The sequence below is a fragment of the Centruroides sculpturatus genome, unplaced genomic scaffold (assembly GCF_000671375.1).
Source record: "Centruroides sculpturatus isolate CEXI.00-Female unplaced genomic scaffold, Cexi_2.0 scaffold498, whole genome shotgun sequence".
NCBI classification, from domain to species: domain Eukaryota; kingdom Metazoa; phylum Arthropoda; class Arachnida; order Scorpiones; family Buthidae; genus Centruroides; species Centruroides sculpturatus.
The window spans coordinates 71,343-89,744 of record NW_019384650.1 but is presented as its reverse complement, the minus strand read 5'-3'; positions in this window follow the sequence as shown (position 1 = coordinate 89,744).

Sequence of the window (18,402 nt, the reverse complement as noted above, 5' to 3'; positions counted from 1 at the left end):
TGTTTTTACTTGAATTTTTATCAGATTTTAGTCTTTAGATAATTTGGAATTTTTAAAGTCAAACATTAATTAAATACTTATCCAAATAAATTAATGTTTACTTCTGGAAATATATCAATTATATAATTTATGAATGTACAATAAAACCTCAACTTAACAGATTAATTTGGGTGAGGGGAGTGTTCATTAAAGCCAAAAGTCTGTTATATAATAAAGTAGGTTTTTTGAATGTGTTTTATAAAAATTGACAAATTAGTTATTTATCTGTTTTTACTTATGTAGGTACTGTACATTTGTATAATTATAACTAAGTATGTAAGAGAAGTTTAATTTCATAGAAAAGTTTTCTATATATACTAGAAATTCCCACATCAAGCATACTTTTTATGAGAAAGTAGAGATTTCAAGAAATTCAAGAAGAGTTACTAATATTTCTACAGATTACTATCTTTTGTAAAGAGTTGCACAACAAAACAAAATTTTTCATCTGGAGTGGACAAAAATGGGAGTTATAGAGAATTCACATATGTTAACACAAACAAATTTAGGCCTTTATATTAAAATAATAATAAAATCTTTATAAAATATCTTTATACACTACATTCTGAGTATACACTATTGTCTTTTAAAAGATTTTCTTGCTGTCTTCCTTTAGTAATAGACATCTTAATATTGTCTCAATATGTAATTAAATTAACATATTTGAAAAATAATATGTTATTAGATTGTTTGGAAAGTAATTTCGTTTTTTTTCATGGAAAAAAAATTTTTTATAATAAATAAATATTTTATTGAATTATATATTGACCATTTTGGTCAAATACCCGTTGTCATCGTTTCTGGTGGTAGCATGATTCCATATTCATAAAAGTTTTAATCTTTGCTTACAAAAAACTGATCCAAGTGATTTTGACATTTTCATTTCAAGTAAATGTCTTAGTTTAAAAAATTTTGTATAGACCAGAATAAGTAATAATCTGAGGGTGCTGGATCTGGCGAATATGGTTAGTGTGATAGCACATCCCATCTAAGCTGTAACAGTTTCTGACAAGTTACCAAACTTGTATGAAATTTGGCATTATCATGGTAAAACACTACACCTTTTTTGTTGATCAATTATGGCCTTTTCTGTTTGATGATATTACTCAATTTGTTTACTCGATGGCAGTACACTTTCGAATCAATTGTTAAATTGTCTGGTAAAAGCTCAAAAAAAATTTCCTTAAAATCTCACCAAAGATAGCAACTCTCTTTAAGAACATGTGGAACCCATATATCGAGCTTTGAAACTAAACCAATTTGTTTCAAGTAATCAATTCAATTTGATAAAGTTAATCTCTTAGTGATTTCACATGTTATTTGGCAGTTTGCTTCAATCAGTACCTTTATTTTGTTTTCATTGGCTTCAACTGGCCATTCAGAATGTGGTGCATCTTCAATATTGAAATTGCCAGAACGAAATTTTGTAAACCAGTTTTGGCACTGTCTTTCTCTCAACACATCTTCTCCATACATGTACCACAATTTTTTTCTTGCTTGAACGACGTTTTGATTTTTTGGTAATAAAAAAGGCAAAATATGCCGAAAATGATGCTTTCAATTTTTCATATTTAATGGGACACTGAAAAAAAACAGTTATATAGAATCAAACAAAATTTTTTACAAATATGCCTTAAAACGTCAGCTATCAAAGTATATAATGAAAGTTTGGTTTAAAATGAAATTGGCTGGTAAAAATACATCTAATTCCTCTAGTAATAAAAAAAAACGAAATTACTTTTCAAACAACCCAATAATTTAATTACATATAAAATGCATTTTAAAATTAATGGGATGTTAATTTTCATGTATGACATATGGACCAGAAATTTTTTCTGTTAAATCAAGGTTTTACTGTACTGTCTTCTGTAAAATTGCCCCTAAAGCAAATTTATAATCCAAAATTCTGTTTCTATTAATTAAAATGAAAAAAATTATAATTAATTCCTGAATTCTTCCATTTATCTAAAAATGTTCAAAAGTTAAAAAAATATCTAAATGACAATGATAAAATGTTGTTACCATTTAATATTTAATATTATCATTAACAAAATATAAACCATTTAAAAGAGCTGTTTGGCAATTGTTAATTACCATAATGAAATATAAAATATATCAAAATAGGCATAATAAAGATGCAAATAAATTTAGATACTATGAATATGCTTATTTGTTTTTGAGTACATGAAAGCAAATTAACTAAACAGAACATGAATAAGAGTTATCTTTCAATTTGTTAACCAGCAAATTGCAATAAAATATTGTAATTCTAATAAAGATGGAAAAAATCAACTGAATAAAGATGGAAAAAAGCCAAGTGTTTAATTAATAACACAATCTTGTGTTCAACAGTCAATAGTTATTATTGTTTTTACTGATAATAATTACTTTTCTGAAATATATTTGCATACAATATACAAAAACAAAAGAAAATGGAAACTTTCATTCTTGTAAGAAAATAGTGAACTCACCATTGTCATAAAACATAAAATGTATCTGTTGCTCAATAATGCTTGAGTACAAATATTTCCCTATACTTTTGAGAATTTTTTAGCTGATAAAATTTTTTTTGACATAAAAAACAGTGAAAGTTATTTAGTTATTTTTCATGATAATTTTAATTTATGTTAAAGTTATTATTATGGATAAGTAAATAACAAATTTGTTTGTTTTTTTCTTCCTGCATGAAAAAAGTTTCTTATCTTTGAGTGTTAATATTGGACAGATGAGACAGTTAGAGCACAAGATCCTCCCTGGTTCCTCCCAAACATCCGTTTATACATAAACATTAAGGTCAAAGGATCAACTGTCCACACCTCTGTATACCTAAACCGTGTTTGATCTCTGTTTACATGTTAGACAGATGGTGATAAATCTTACTATTGAATTGAAATTACAATAAAATATTGTAATTTGTGCATAACAATTTGAGAAAATCTCCGTATAAGTGAATAACTAACTAACAGGATAGTTGTTGCTGCATTAAGATAACACAGTATTAATAAATAATATCTATTTTAGTTCACAAATAGTTCATGAATGAATTATAGATAGAAATTATATAAAATAAATTTAGTATGTAATAATTTGTATTAAAATGAAAATCTATAAACTATAAAATGAATATATAGGATCACACAGTTGTGAATTCTTGGACTATTGAGAAAATGAATAGAAACATTGAAAATAATTTAAAATTGGTGTAATTATTTTCATTTTCAGCTTAAAATTTTTTTATAAAAATGATTGGGTTTTGAGTTCAAAACTTCTTGATTATTTTTATGTTGTTTTTGTTTTAATGTTTTATTCTTAAGTATAATATATAAAATTAAACATCAGTTAATAGAAAAAGTTGTTATAACCAGTTTTGAATCAAGATTTTCTGTAGGAGAATTACATGGTTATATTTTAATTAAAAACTTCGTTTAGAAATTAATTATATATACTTAAAATTGCATAAATTATTATAATACTATAAAGAATTATCTATTATCTCTGAGGTCATTTTTCAGCAAGAAAAATAATCCCTTTATATTCTATATTATTTGGATTTAACATTAAGTTATGACAGATATCAGAATATTGAAGTTTAAAATAATTAAAAATTACTTAAATTTTTAATTAAGAAATTTGAATAAGAACAGATTATATGATAACAGATTAAAGGAAACTAGAAAAGATTATGATGTAAAATATGTAAATAATGAGCCTGTATCTTGTTACTGTCACAACTAGGTGCATAGACAGACACTGGGCATTTCTGACATCATTCTTTATTCAGGAATATCTTGTTGTCATTAATTCAGCTATTTACAAGAAGAAAATTTAAAGTAATAATAAAAAAATAATTTAAAAATTATAAGTTAAGTGCTGATCTAAAAATTATCCTATTTAATTCTTAATGCATTTTTAATATATGAATCTTGCAAAATTAAAATAAAACAAGTTTACAAGTCTATATAGTTTTGATATGCCAATATACAGTGGATGATCAGTTAATGAACATAATCCGTTCCAAGACTTTGTTTGCTATCCGAATTGTTCGTTAACCGATTATCGATTTACCATAGGCTTTTATGGGAATTTCATTAATTCGTTCTAGAGACCCCTAAAATAAAAATATACACTTTCTTACTATGTTTATTTATATGTAATAATAAAAATACATATGTACACAGTCTTTCATTTTTATTAGTCATGTTATTTCCATTTGTGGGGATTAAAGAATCTGTCTAATGCCAATTGATTTTCTCTTCTTTAGGATTTTTCAGAAGTAATTAATAGCATTGTAATTGTAGAGATCTCTAAGCCTATTAACCTCAACCTGGTTTGGATGCCATTTTAAGACCGTTGTTCTGACATCCTCCCACTTCTTCAAACATGTTTAGTCACATATATCAGCATTAATCCTCTATTTCAGAAGAAAACATCTTGCCGAGTTTCTTGGTGTTATTCATTCAAGAGTTTTTGGCATTCTTCTGTTGTCAGATCTGTTTCAGGTTCTATTATGAACTCTTCAATGTTCTTTATTTTTCAGATGTGATTTTTGTTACTCCTTTAGCTGCTTGAGTATTCTCAATTATACTGTATCTTTCTTAGATAAGATTGAACTGCAGCCTACTGTAAACCTGTTCAAACCATACTGCCCAGCAACATCAGACATCTTCTGCCCACTCTACCTTTGCTATTATACTCTCACCTTTCGAAAATGAAAACCGATGCAAAACTTAACAAGTGCCTGCCCGACAGTTTCACAAATACTATAAATGAATTGCTTCTGTCAGAAAAATAAAAGGCTGGAATTACAAGGGAGAATTTCAAAGTTTGGAGGAATACTATCCGATCAGTATATACTTGGTTGAGCGTCGATGTCGACGTCTCCTGCACTCAGAAAAGTTCCGAATTGTTGCCCGATGACAAGGGAAGACCAATCGGTATTCATTATTTTACGTTGCTTCTTGTGTTTGTTCTGTGAAGTGTTTGTTGTTTGAAAATAAAAATCTTTTGCGAAAGTGTTCGTTATCCAATTTGTTCGTTAACTGATCAGCCACTATATAATTAAATGTAAAAATGAAAATGAAGTTTTTAAGAAACAATGTAAAGTTTATAAGTATTATTGTATTGTAAGAAATATTGTTGATAAATTTAGAAAAAAGTTGGTTTAAGTTTAAAGAGATAAAGATGCAATATTGATCACTAGTTTGGATAAGATTGACAATTAGAAAACTGCATCTATAAAATGTTCTGAATTTAGCATTTAATATTTATTTTTAATCATTCTAACTAGAATAAAAATATCAAAACAATCTACTTTATTGGAGAATATAAATGTACAGTTTTCTGTCCTGAAGTACTTTTGAGTCTTAAAACCCATCATCAGGGAAACAACACATTTGAAATTTTGGAAATGTTTACAATAAATAGAACATAAAACACCTGTTACATTCACTTTTTGCTGACATTCAAATCACCAAACAAAAATTGAATAAATTCACAATATAAACTTTAAATTCCTCCATTTGAGGTAATATCACCAGTACCAGGTGATAACTACACTACATGTGGCTCTTCTACTTGTAGCATACTGTCTGCTACTGATAATGACTATACTTGGTAGAGGCCTGTACCAAGTCCAGAAAACAATCAAGGAGATTGCTACTGTGGCATGTATTGGACAGAGAACTATCCAACTTATTATTAAAATCTGGAGAGAGTGGTGAAATCTCTGCAGATATAGTATATGTGATTGGAAGATCATCATTGGCCACAACAAGAGAGCACTGAAATGCTTGGTGAAGTTTAGTTGCACATAACTAACAATGGAGTTCACAAATATACTCAATATGGGCAGTAGAGCATTTCCATGCAAACAATATGACAGGAGCTCAAAGGTTTGGTCTGCACAGCTGTGTTAACATAAGGAAGCCACTCAAGAACAATATGAATCAGAGAAAACATCTCCATTTTGTGAAGGAACATAAGAATTGGACTGTGGAGCAACAGAAGAAAGCTATTTACTGGTAATCTTATGAGTTGCATTTTACTCTCGTCCAGAAGGATGGATACAGATGTGCAGAGAATCAAGTAGATATGCAGATAAAGTATTTCACCTGTTATGCATCCTTTCCACAATTCAAACCTCTGAAGTTAGTATGATGATCTGGGGTTTTTCATATGGTCTAGCCTAGGCCCTGCAACATTGTATTGCAACAGGATAGCATTCATGAACTATCTTAAGCTGCTGGATGATCAGTTTTCTCAGGAATGGACTTCTTTTTCCCAACAGCACAGGTTTCTTTCAGGACACCAATACCAGACTATATTAAGCTTGCATCATGCCGGAATAGTTCCAGGAGCATGATAGCTCCTTCACACACAGAATGGCTGCCACAGAACCTTGGCATGAACCTCATCAAATGCCATTGGGATGTCGAATTTCACAACTGTTCACCCCTCTCATCTTCACTGCATGATCAATGTAACTAATTACTGGACCTGTTGTATTATATCCACATGGACACTTTCCATAAACTCATAGATTCCATGTCATGACAAATGTGCACAGTAATCAGTGCTCATTCATGGCAGTGCAATGAACTATTAAGCTGCATAATATTTTTTTGGCTACTATGTATATATAGTCTAAATTATTCAAAATAAATATAAAGTTTAATTTAATAACAGGTCCTCACAATGGTTAATATCAAACTCCAGAGGTCAACAAGGCAATTTTGGAGGTTGAAAACTAGTTAGGGGTTGATTGAAAATGGTTCATTACAAATTATTAGTTCAATGGGTTATGCATATGTCAGTTCAGGATGATGTAAATTTGCGCTATATAAATAGATCTTTTCTGTGAAAATGGAGTGTTAATTAACACTGGCTTTCTATTTATCGATTTATTTATTACAGTAGAGCCTCGAAAACTCGGCCTAATGTGGACCGAAGGGTGGCAGAGTTTGTGAAAATGCCGGGTTATCGGGAATGGGGTTAAAAAAGGATAAGTATTTGTGTTTCCTCAGAAAATATTGTACTGTACTTGTATATATTGTTTGCTTGAGAATACAACAGAGAATAAACTGCCCAAATACCCTTAAACAAAGGAAAAGTACGTACTTTATTAAGGCATAGAGCCTTAATAAACATGAAAATGAAAATTAATGAATACATAGTGTACAGTAATTTACCTGATAAGACAGACCTCAGAAAAATACTTTATGAGGCATAAAGCTGTCTATGATGAAAATTAATTATCTAAGGTTATTTTTGCCCTGCCAGGGTGTGGCCGAGTTATTCGGAGTGCCGAGTTTTCGAGGCTCTACTGTATTAACTGTATTAACAAAAAAGGAGGAGGAAATTGATAAAAGGTTGAGGAAGCCTAGGTTGACAGTCAAAAAAGTTTGGGGACTCCTGGTTTTGGAGCTCTAAAGTAATAATTAATAAATAATAACTTCTGTTAAATAATTCCTTTTGATTTTGATCTATTAAAGTATTTGATCAAAATGCTAACTCCATATGAAATATAATCTCCATTAACCTCAAGATTAGTCCAGCAGGAAGCAAATATATCACTCTTCTAGCATTTTCTAATATGTTGATCTTATATGTTAATCCTGAGGTTGGTGGAGATAAAATTTTATATTACATTCATCTAGTATAAACTTTGAGAAATTCTTGTTGCTAACTCGATGTTTTGAAATGCTATAGAAAAATTCTATTAGGAGGTTATGAATTGTTTCAGATTAGACTTGTACATTTTTTTTTTTTTTTGTTTTTTAAGAATTTCTCAAAAATATCTAGCTTTGAAATTTTTTCAATTGTACAAAATAGTACAATTGAAAAAAACAATATAACATCATTTCAGGAACACTAAAAAAACACAGTATTAAACCAACCTAGTATTTTGATTTTATAAGTCATTCAACCTTTAGCTTCATAAAAGCTTGTTTGATTTTAATGTAGCTGTTTGTTCTGTGTTATATACCTGAAAATGTTTGTTATAAATGGATGAAAACATTAGTAAAAATATGTTAATTTCTAATGTGCTTATATAGGTATGTTGTTTGTGTTTATTATATCCTAGTATTGGAAAGTTATTGGCATTCAATATTTTCTATTTTTAATGTAATAAAGTTAATAACTTTATGCAGCAGAAACATGGACACTACAAAAAGAGATGAACAGAGATTAGAGACATTTGAAATGTGGTGCTGGAGAAGATTCCAAAAGATTAGATGGACAGAAAGAAAAGCCAATTAGGAAGTACTGGATCTAGTAGAAGAGGAAAAGAAAATAATAGAAGTAATTAAACAGAGATGAGGAAAAGTGTTTGGCCATAACATGAGGAATAGTCAATAGATGAGAACACTCATGGAGGGTAGGATAGGTGGAACCAGGCCCAGAGGTAGACCGAGACAAGATTACATCAAGGAAATGATGAAGGATACTGGAATGAATAGCTATCGTGAGCTCAGAGAAATGACAACCAATCGGGAGAGATGGAGACAACATTTTCAAAGTGCTGCCTACCAGTCTTACGACTGAAAGAACTCACGAGAGAGAAATTTAATAAGAAGAAAATATGTTTATTTTAATCGTAGTTAAGTTTAAAAAAATATTCTTAATTCAGATTGGTCATGATAACATTAGATTAGGTTATATTAATTGACATGATATCAGATTTACTCTGTGTCTATTTTAGGATTTTAAAATAGTTAGAATAAAGTATTCCCATTATAATTAATTTAATTATATTGTTTATAAGATTATATAACATCTGTGTTTTACTGAATTTGAAGTTTTAAAGTTATTTAACCAATGATCATATTGGTATTTACAATTTCTTTTACTTTTCTTAAATAGTATGAAGAAGGAAATGTATTTTTTGGAATCTGTTATAACAGATGGTGACATATGAATTTGCAAATAAAATGAATTAGGAAATAAGAATTTATTTCTTTATTCCTGAAAGGAAACAATCAGTACTGGAGTAAAAACATTGTTTCTTCAAGAAAGAAATCTACAGTTATGATGATTGTTTTGAAATTGAAAAGAAATAAAAAGAATTGTTCATTTTGAATTGATGCTAAGTGGAACAAAAATGAATGCTGCAGCATGTTACAAAATACAGTAGAGCCTCGATTATCCGACCCAATTGGGGACTGGGGTTGGTCGGATAATTGAAAAGTCGGATAACCGAAAAGTATGAAAAAGTCCATTATTAGTGTAGTATATTATTATATCCCATGTAATTAGTATATTAGTATATCGCTATTAACCTACTTCGCGTTGAATTTTCATTGATGTTAAGCCTAACAAAAATTTTTTAAAATAATAATCATCGCTATTGTATCGTTAAAAATTAGAAAATTAAGCCTTGTTTAAATACTGGCTCCCTTTTGTGGTCGAATGAGTGTTGCTAGCTAAAACATGTAAAAATAATATTAAAGTAGCCAAGACATAGCCAAATATTGTAGTGCCACATCACTTGCAAACATTTGAAATTTGCTGACTAGGACAGTTGGTTAACCGAGGTGTCAGTTAATCGGGGGTCGGATAATCGAGGCTCTACTGTATCTCTCTTTGGAGAGTTGGGATTTTATTAAGGAAATAATTTTCCTAACACTTTGTAATAAATGCAAAAGCTATTATAATGATTTCGCTTGGAGATGCTTTGCACATTTACTTAATAAGGTCTATTCATCTTTCTAGGTTCAATTATATAATAGAAAATATGGTGCTTAACAACATAGACCTTATGCTTGTCAGTAGTTTCTAACATATCAGATATGTATTTTATTTTTGATGTTCTGATGATTTTAATTGATTTTAAACATTCTAATATAATGGAATATCATATTATTAGATATTGAACAAATTTACAGAGAACATCACTGAATTTTTAGAAGTAAATTGATATATGATTGGATGATTAGACTTTTTTTCAGTTAAGTATATCATAACAATTTTCTTGCATTATTCTGGAATCCCAGTAATCAATAAATTTAATGACATACATAACATCTTAAGTCTAATTATCACTTTATGGCAGCTGTAGTACAACATTTAAGATCACCACACCTTTCTAGCACTTTCAAGTATCTTAATGAATTATTTTTGAATTCCTTAATTAATAAAGCTTTCAACTAGAAATTTGAATATTTTATCATTTTAAATAATAAACTATCTTTTGTTGTATTCAATTTTAGTTAAATGTCACGAGATCTAAAATTTTATAGTTAATAATTCTGTTTGTAATATTTTATCTAGTTCTAGATTAATAATTTGTACTGAACAAAATATGTTAAAACATTGGTAATGGCACTATATAATTTATTTGATATCTCAATTGATATTTTACATAATTATATTTAATTTAAAAAAAATATATAATTCTAATTAACAATCACATTTTAAATTATAAAAATATTTCATAATTGACTAATCTCACATTTTTTTTAATAAGTTCTTATAAGGTATATAAATATGCTTACATTTTCATTTATTCTGATACTCCTTAAACATAAATTTTGTCGATAACTTGGTATGGCATTTGGTTTTAATTGACTTCTATTAGTAAATAGCTGACAAATCAGTCTTCATTGAAATACGCAGAACAAGTTTATGTTCTAGTTTTAGGTTTAAAATTTTTAATTTTTACTAACCATTCTTTCATTGAAGTGGGTTTTTTTTTGTTAGGGAAATTATAGAATGATATCTATATATTCCTTGTTTACATTATTATTTTTACATCTAAAAGTACAACATGACATTTATTCAAAACAAGATGAATAACAGTGGATAACAACTGTTATTTTGATCATGTGCCACTTTATTTACACACTATGACTTGACTCTTTATGTTGCATAACAGACACTGCACTCATTAAACACTGCAAATGTCTTTCAGAATATAATTCTTTTTGAAATTTTTTAAACACATTTTAAATGATGACAACGAAATGAAAAATATATAGAGTATAATAATAATAATTTGCGAAAAACAATTCAACCTTAGAGGGAGGTGTTAAGTGTCATCTCCAGTTTAATCTAAAATTATTTAATTAAAAAATTGTAATTATTAAATTCATTATGAGATGGTACCTAATGCCTTTCTCTAAGGTCAAATTGTTTGGTAATTTATTATTATTATAGCCGTTATATAGCCCACTGGCATATGGCAGTGGTTATTATAGAGTATGCAAATAGCTAAGTTAATATCCCAGACATGCCGTATTACAAATTTTACCAAGAGATAATTTTTAAACTAGTGTAAGATTGAACAAGTACAACAATATTCTTAGAAATTGTATCTAAAGTAATTGTAATGAATCCAATCAAAGCATTATATTTTTGATATTATAATTTGTAAGGATTTTTATACAACAGGAAACTTATGACTTTTGAACATGCTTAATTAATACATTTAGTAATTCATTTTACCATTTCTATAGACATGTTTTATTGTATATATTTCTGAAAATAAGATTCTAAATGGAAATTAAAATTTTTTTAGAATTATAACAGAAAAATTCTCTATTATGTATAGAACACTGATCCCCCATGTTCATGAATAATTGGGACTGAGTAATTCTTCATAGACATCAAATTCTTGAACTTTGATTTCCATTTTCAATATTAATTTGTAATTCATTCCAAGACTATGCATTACTGCTGTTTTAATAAATTTTCAGAAAAATGAATGATTTTACTAAATAAATATACTATGTTGCAAAAGTCATTTTATTTAAGCCAAAAGGAAAAAATAAATAAAAATAGTAACTAAGAATATGGAAATCCAAACATAAAACCTTTAAAAACATCAAAAACAATTTAATTACAAGTTAATTTGCTCATTTTTAAAGACTGTCCAGGTATAATATAAATTTCTACCTGATATTTTTGCTGAGTTCAAATTTGTATTCTACCTGAGGAAGGTCTTTAAAAATGACTGAAAATGTTCATAATACAGTTTGGAGGTACTCAGCAGAGATAAAGTACAAATTTTCAACCATACCTTCATCATTTTCTGAGAGAATATTTTTATTCACTAATGCTTTCAGCCTACTACTATAGACCATCGTCATGTTTCTTAAAACCATTTATAGAAAACATTCCATGAGTTTTCTATAAATAGTCAAACTATTTTCATTCCTGACCCTCCCATTTTGTGTAAAATTTTGTCATGACCCCTGAATAGACAGTAGACATTTTTTAATTGTCAGCATTGTTAAAGTGAAATTCTTTCTGGGATATGTGCTTATGTTTCTGCCTTATTAGAGGTCTGAATAAAACACATACTTTTATGAAACAATGGTTTTATTTATGCCTATGGGTATAAATATTTATTTAATGAAAAATACTTTTAAAATAACTTTACATCATAAGAATTCAATGTGAGCTATGTGCTTGCAAATAGCTCATGATTGTTTCTATGTTTGGACATGTATTGCAAATCGCAAGCTGTAAGTTATCTTCTAGATCCAATCAAGATCGATATTTTGTTTTAATGGCAACTAATTTTGAAAAACCAGTTTCACATAAGTTGATGCAAACTGAATCAAAATATTGATTACATTTTTATTTAGATTGCCATATTTGTTTCCAATCAATAACCAAAATTTTTGGCAAGTCAGAGACTTAAATTGACTCTTGCACTTCAAACTAAATATGCATGTGTAAACACGTGTTTTTATTGCTGCAACTTTATCAGTATCACTCTCTCTGTTTGCCTGCTATTTGCCAAAGTATAGGTATTAAGTACTAATACAGACAATTGTTTTCGTAAAAGAATATAGTTCTACTTTTATAAATAATATAATTTCATTTCACTATTTTACTGGTACCTGATACTTGTTGAAGAAAATCCTTATATTTTTTATTGTCAAATAAATTTCTTTGAATTTGGCAACCCCAAAAATTTTCTTGTGACCCCTCTGCCGGTTGCAACCCATGGGTTGCACATCACTGGTCTATAGGAGTAAGCTGAAAATGTATACTGAATAGAAATATTCTCTCAGCAAATGAATAGGTGTGGTTGAAACTTTGTAGTTCATAATTAAATTATTTTTGCTGTTTTTAAAGGTTTTATGAGTGCCTGAAAAAAAAATAAACAAAACAGTAACATAACTTATGACAGACACCATATAAATGAGTAAGTTCAGTGATCTTTTAGCATTGCACCTGCTTGAACATCCAGTCTGCACAAGTACCAATTCCAGTTTACAGTAGCATGTAATCTCTCATTTCCTGAAAGGTTGAAACCTTTCATGAAAGTTGAAATTTCAGTGAATAAATTTCTGATCATGAATGATCAAATTCCTGAACATCAAGGGTGTAGTGTACATGAAATTCAAAACAGAATTTTAATTAATGATTTATACTAGTGATTCTTGATCTGTTTTAACACAGAACTAAAAAGCCTATAGAACCTACTGAAGAGACCATCTTTATCCTGTCCCCACCAAGTTTGAGCTGTAAGTTTATGGTACTTTAACCTAAAATATATATATATTATTAGTAGATGAAAAAGCAAATCAAAAATAGAAAGAAATACCAGCAATTATTTTTCTTTTTAAAAGGCTTCTGGAAGAAATCAATGATGGATTGGCTGTCGGTATTGTCACCAGTAATGTTAAATGCCTTACATATAAATTTAGGATCTCCAATAAATTTTTTCACTATAACGTATTTTTGTCTTGTGGAACCTCTAATATTCCTTCATGAATCCTCAAAGTTCTGTGAAACAGGTTTATACCATTAAATTTTATAAGAGTGATTTGATATTTCAAAAAATACATTTTGTAAAATAAAACTTTATATAAAAATGAAATTTTTAAAGAATTGTATTGAATAAGTTCCAAATCATATTTTTAATGTCTTATGGGTAGGTATTTAAATAATAGGAATCATTTCACTGGCATAAACAATCCATCTTATGGTTCCTGTTCAATCATTTCAATTATTTTAATTTGTTATGACCAGATATTAAAAATGAAATTTGACTTAGTTTGTTTATCTCCTTAGCTGTGCTAACTATTAAATAAACAAATTATATAATTTGTTATAAAAGAATTGAATTGTATTTTATTCGATATGAATGCATTAAAAAACACATTATTTATCACTAAGTAACTAAGAAGTAATTGACTTTTATTTATCATCAATTGAATAATAATAATCTTCTAATGACAAAATCTTAATTCTTAACTTCTAAGCTAATGACCAGTCAATAAATTAAGAGTTAATCATCATTAACCCCAATTTAAATCACGAAAATATAAAGCAATTTCTTGTTTCAGGCCAAGTAACTAAGATAGAAGGGGTTACGAATAAATTTCTACTTACTTAAACTCTCTTATTTTTTTTATTGTTTACAGAAAAAAATAAAATAAATTCTTTAAAACAACATTCATACGATAAAGAAACATTCTGCGTATTTAATTTGTTCAAAAACAAAGGCAAACGAGACCCACTAAAGCGGTAAAAGGGGCCCGCTTTACATCGGGCCCCATATCAAGCTTTTGAGGCTCTGCCAATATTTCACGGTTATTCGTATTTTAAATATATGTATAATTGGTAATATCTGATGATTATTTCAATATATATTTGTTTTATTTGTTTATCAGATATTTCTATTTCCGTTAAACTTACGAATAAATTTTTATTAAATTTCAACATTCCAATGTTGATCTCATCTTATTTCCTACTAAAACATTATTCTTAACATCTTCCGGATATCGATAATTCAATACAGGAAGTTCTTCACAACAATAGAATGTGATTATTATTTAATCATAACCACATGTTTTTACGCTGAAAAATATTCACCGGTCTTAGATACGATTACTAAAATGGAAAAGTTTAAGTATTATACAGTATATTTTTTGAGCCAGGCAACTGGCACAATTTCACCCATATCATGGTGATTTTTAGAACATGTGGTACAAATGCACGATGTCATAAAAGTTTCTATTTACAAGGTAGGCTTCCTACTTTTACAACCCAGCACTTTCGGTTCATTGTTGTTCTGTTTGATCCTCCATAAATAGCAATTTGGAGGAGCTAAATCACTGATATTTGTCTAAGTGAACTTAATGGTAGGGGCATTTTTTTTCTTTTTACAAAAGTGCTACAATTCTACAAAATTGGAGATATTAGAATAGTCACATTTTATATATCATTTTAAACGTAATTAAAACAGTCTGTTATAGGAGTAATAGAAGAATTGAAATGTTTATCGTATTAAAATAAATAATATTAGAATAATTAAAACAGTATGATTACAATTTCAATATAAATTAACTACAGCAATAACAATTATCTGTTCTAATTAATAGCTAGTACTATGTTATTAATCATAATTAAACAGTGTATGAAATTAAACGATATATTTAGGCAAAAATATTTTTTATTGGTTGAAATTAATATAAATATTTNTCCTAATATTAATAAAGGAAATTTAGAAAAACTACTAGAAAAATTTTCTTTCTTACAATTATTATTGATCTGTTGTTTAAATTATTAATGTAATATGTATAAAACTCTACCATACAATCATTTTTAAATGTAGGTTTTTTTTTTGAATATGTTTTTTCAATAATCTTAAATCTAATAATAAATCAGTTTTTAAAAATTTGTGAGACATGAGTTTTGTTAAATTCATGTGCTTTTTCTTGATATATTTGAAAAATTGATGAAACATAAAACTTGTGTTCTGATTTTTTTTTTCTTAAAAATCATATAATTGATGAAACCTAAATTTTATATCTTGGTTAAGCAATAACTTTGTGTTACTTCAAATCAAATAAGCCAGTGGTTTCCAAACTTTCTGTACTCCTGTCCTCTCTTTCTCAGAAAAAAATTGTTGTGTCTCCCTCAATTTTGGTAACAATCTAATTTCATAAATACTGTCCTTATAATTTATTTAATGGTCTACAAAACAATATACCTTATTAAATAAAGTATATTGTTTGCTGGGGCTTGACTCTTGTTGATACGTTTTGGTAAGAGTGTGGATGGATTTTTAGCATTCATACCTGAGTCGTTTGGATGAGGGTTGTGAGTTATGCATAACCGTTTTGCTGATTCATTTTTATTATATCAATTTGACTTTTTTCTGTTTGTTTGTATTAAAAAATGATAATTTGGCAAAAGCTGTCCCCCTTGCAATAGTCTCTTGCCCACAGATTGGAAAATACTGAAATAAGCTATTTGTTTTGTACTTCTCACCTACTATTTTGTAACTGACTAAAATAATAATTAATATTGATATTAACAAATGTACAGAGAGAATGAAATGAATAGATTAAAACCATAAGCACAACCATGTTCCTAGTTGTACATTTGCAAATAAGCTTGCTGATTTTGATCTTTTGTAAACCATAATAAGAAATATATTGTATTAAGAATTGGATCTTTTGTTTTTTATATATTCATTATAATATGAATACACTTCTATGCATTCTAGAACTATTTTAAGATAAACATTGACACTGTTTAAACTTCTACCACCCGACACTCTAACAGACCACAGTGTGCCTGAATATTCAAAACTGAAATATTTCAAGTACTGTTTGTTTATTTTAACTATTCATAAGATGAATAGTTAAAATAAACAAACAGTACTTGAAATATATCAGTTTTGAATAAATGAAAAACAGAAGTCTGATTTTCTTACATTTTTTAATTTAAGTATTTCCATATTTGGAATTGATTGAATCTATTTTCACGTTTTTCGTAATGTCAGATTTGTTTATAAAAATCCATTAACATAAAAAATATTTGTAAATATTTCTTTAAGTTGCTTTTGGAAAATTTAAAATTATTCAAGAAGTATTATTGTGACTAAACATTCATATTATTTCTGTTGTTTATATTATTTGTTGATTTAACTTGATAGATATTAGCAAAATGTTTGAGAGAAATGTTTTGGTTTCAGAATTTGGGTTGAGAATCCATTCTATGTGAAGTAGAAACTTTTTTAAGAATTTGAAAAAAATGATTTTATTATATTAAATTTAAATTGTAATTGTTAGTATATTTTTTTATTAGTAACATGCTAATATATTATGTATGTATAGCCATACATTTCATTAATCTCTGTAGTTTGTGTATATGATTTTATATTAAAAATGATATTACTAAAATAAAAAAAAGCCAGCTAAACTGCTATATTTATTAGAAGTAATCATAATTATTAATTATAAAATATTGTATATCCGTGTAATATAATATAATCTATTTAACATCCAGAATACAAATTTTACATTTTTCTTAATATAAACATAACGACATCAGTAGGTGGTGGTGATGATATAATCTTCTACTGACTCAGATATTGTAATTAATAATTATGATTAAAAACTAATTCTTTCAAATTTAGTAGTTTGGCTTACATCTTATCTTATTTTTTATATAAAATCACATATGTAATTTTCAGAGATTTGTTAATCTCTGTGATTTGTGACATTAATTGGTTTCTGAGAAATTGTTGTCCAGCAAGTCATCATAAAGTGAACAATTTTATATCTCGTAAGTTCAGTATCATTAATTGAGATTTTGTTTCAGGGAATACAATTTTTACTATTATTGTTTGCCACATTAAGATGGCCAACAAAAAATATAATACTTAAATAATAGCATCTCTTACAGTTGTAATAAAAGATTTTCGCAATCGTAAAAGTGAGGAATTGTAAATGAGCAATCATAAAGTAGAAATCTACTATATTTATTAACACTTGAAATATAAATAGTAGATTTATTATTTAATTCTTATTTTATATTTTATTACTATAAATATCTGAATTTATATGATTCTACTTGACTGTACTTTAAATTTAGTAACACAAACTACTGCTTGTGTTTATAAGTTTAAAAGTTTTTTTTTATTAAAAAAAATATTAGATGCATTTTAAAGCATTATTATAAATTGGTATTGTTTTAAAATTTTTATTTTATTTTTATTGTTAAAACATGAAACAGGAACAGATTACTCCATGAGTATACATTAGAAAGAGAAGCTCAAATCTTAAAAGAATCAAAATATTTAATTTTATTAAGCACTTTTCAGAATTTTCACTCCATCATCAGATCAACTACATTCTAATAATTTGAATCAAAAGAACTGTATGGGCTTATAAACTTTTGAATCAGACCAATCAACAGTTTAAATTCAAAAATTTTTTAAGTCTATAAACAAATGGTTATAGACTGTATATGTGTTTAAAAATTTTTACTATTTGAGAAGTACAATAAAATTATAATAAATATGAAATAATAGCAGATGTGGACTACACAATGGTTAAAGAATAAAAAAAATAATGAAAAAAAAATAAAAACTAATAAAAAAAAAATTCAAATAAA